This window comes from Ranitomeya variabilis, chromosome 2 (assembly GCF_051348905.1).
Source record: "Ranitomeya variabilis isolate aRanVar5 chromosome 2, aRanVar5.hap1, whole genome shotgun sequence".
Classification (NCBI taxonomy): domain Eukaryota; kingdom Metazoa; phylum Chordata; class Amphibia; order Anura; family Dendrobatidae; genus Ranitomeya; species Ranitomeya variabilis.
In genome coordinates, this window is record NC_135233.1 from 516,653,621 (window position 1) to 516,656,120 (window position 2,500).

General features: G+C 37.6%; 2 non-coding genes across 2 annotated transcripts; both read left to right on the plus strand.

Moving 5' to 3' along the window:
- The first annotated feature begins 631 nt into the window (after positions 1-631).
- Positions 632-703, plus strand: TRNAQ-CUG (transfer RNA glutamine (anticodon CUG)). The gene has a single exon. It is a non-coding gene; the product is annotated as a tRNA-Gln (tRNA).
- Positions 704-2,416: 1,713 nt separating this feature from the next.
- On the plus strand, positions 2,417-2,488 carry TRNAQ-UUG (transfer RNA glutamine (anticodon UUG)). Its single transcript has one exon. It is a non-coding gene; the product is annotated as a tRNA-Gln (tRNA).
- Positions 2,489-2,500: the final 12 nt, after the last annotated feature.

The window sequence follows — 2,500 nt, forward strand, 5'->3', positions numbered from 1 at the left end:
GAGAAGATAAATTTGCGTGTGTCCTGTTTTATGCCACATGAAGGTGATATGCGAACTTTGGGCAGGGTTTCTAGAACCAGACTGACTTGATTTTTGGATGCATTTTATATAAGCCGATCTGACGCTACATCCCACGTGCGTCATGCCACTAATTAAAAGAAGCGCCATGAGTGCCACCAGGTAAGTGGTGCATCTCCCTCTTTTGTCTAGCAGTTACAGACCACTGCTTTGGCAGATGTACTGAGACATGCACTTTTATTCACAGCAACCTTGAATTATCTCTTGGATAAAACTTTTTACCACACAATGAAAATTTTTTAGCCACTTCTGGATGAACAGCTTTCTAACAGTATAAGTTTTGCAGTTATTTTTTTCTTACCTTTTTTCCAAGTAACAGATCCAACACTCTATTTACTAGCCACTTTTCATCAACATTTAAAACTGTCATTGTTGAGATATCATGGAACTCTTGGCACACTTGTGGAAATAAAGTTTAGGAGATATTGATTTACCTTTGTGTATTAATTGTAGATTTGCACTACAGCTTTAGAGCCTTTTTTCACCATGATTCATGAGTTCATATGTGCTTTTTAGCACAAAAAAACTGCAGCCAGTTATTTTTTGTGCGTGTGGTTCCATGGTGTAATGGTTAGCACTCTGGACTCTGAATCCAGCCATCTGAGTTCAAATCTCAGTGGACCCTGGGCAGCTCTTTGTACATGTGTTTCAGTTTTTGCACTTACACTGAGTTCTCCTGTGCCAAAGGTTTAACATAAAAAGATAAAAAGAGAAAGTTAAAATCAACATGCAAAACAAAGATTTGAATGTTCCAAGCATCCATGGAGTGATCACTTTGAGTTCTATGGCCAAATCTACCTTTAAAGCAGGATTACGGAAACTTAAAATTTACTTTAAGTTACAGCACTCTTACGAACTGTGTCACGCAAAGCAACCATACCCTATGATTTATGTCAATGTTCACATAACACTTTTTCCAGGTGAATGAAACTGACAAGGATTTGAAGTTGAAATGGCTTCAGGAAATGTTGGCGTTTTCTTCCTGAATCATCTTTTCTTGTGTTTTTCAGAATTTCCTACAGCGGTTTGTAAGCATTTTTGGTGGTGTTTCTCTAAAATTATTTTGGGCATCTTTTGAGTCTGTTTTTGTGGCTTTTCTTTGTAGCTCACAAAATGCACCAAAAGTCTCTCAGGAACATTGAAGGAGTTTTCCTAACCTTGCCATTGAATTGTATTATAAGTATGGAGCTCTTCTAAATGAAAAACACCTGAAGAATGATATGCTTATTTTAGTTAACCGCTTCGCATTTTTGGAAACTTGATGTGATTAAAAGACGCCCAAAAGCCTGATAATATGAACAGCAAGTCTTTTTTACGTGGAAATTAATTTGTTCAGTGTTTTCAGCATTTTCAGATTAATTTTCAGGATGTTTTTGGAATGGACCCACTCCAAATCCGCCTTATAAAGAGGTAAAAGTCTTAAACTGTGCATGATTCCCATTGATGATGACTTTAAATCAGATTTTTACATTTTACTGGGACCTGGAAATTTGTTTCTATTTTCTGAGATGTTTTCCAGAGGGATAATCACTGATCTTGATCATGGTGCTATAAGAAAAGGTGTTTGATTCTCATCAAAAATCATCGTCTAAGTAGTCATGGCCGAGTGGTTAAGGCGATGGACTAGAAATCCATTGGGGTTTCCCTGCGCAGGTTCAAATCCTGCCGACTATGAATATGTTCATATAGTTTTTTGACTGATTACCTGAGAAGATAAATTTGCGTGTGTCCTGTTTTATGCCACATGAAGGTGATATGCGAACTTTGGGCAGGGTTTCTAGAACCAGACTGACTTTATTTTTGGATGCATTTTATATACGCCGATCTGACGCTACATCCCTCGTGCGTCATGCCACTAATTAAAAGAAGCGCCATGAGTGCCACCAGGTAAGTGGTGCATCTCCCTCTTTTGTCTAGCAGTTACAGACCACTGCTTTGGCAGATGTACTGAGACATGCACTTTTATTCACAGCAACCTTCAATTATCTCTTGGATAAAACTTTTTACCACACAATGAAAATTTTTTAGCCACTTCTGGATGAACAGCTTTCTAACAGTATAAGTTTTGCAGTTATTTTTTTCTTCCCCTTTTTCCAAGTAACAGATCCAACACTCTATTTACTAGCCACTTTTCATCAACATTTAAAACTGTCATTGTTGAGATATCATGGAACTCTTGGCACACTTGTGGAAATAAAGTTTAGGAGATATTAATTTACCTTTGTGTATTAATTGTAGAATTGCACTACAGCTTTAGAGCCTTTTTTCACCATGATTCATGAGTTCATATGTGCTTTTTAGCACAAAAAAACTGCAGCCAGTTATTTTTTGTGCGTGTGGTTCCATGGTGTAATGGTTAGCACTCTGGACTTTGAATCCAGCGATCTGAGTTCAAATCTCAGTGGAACCTGGGCAGCTCTTT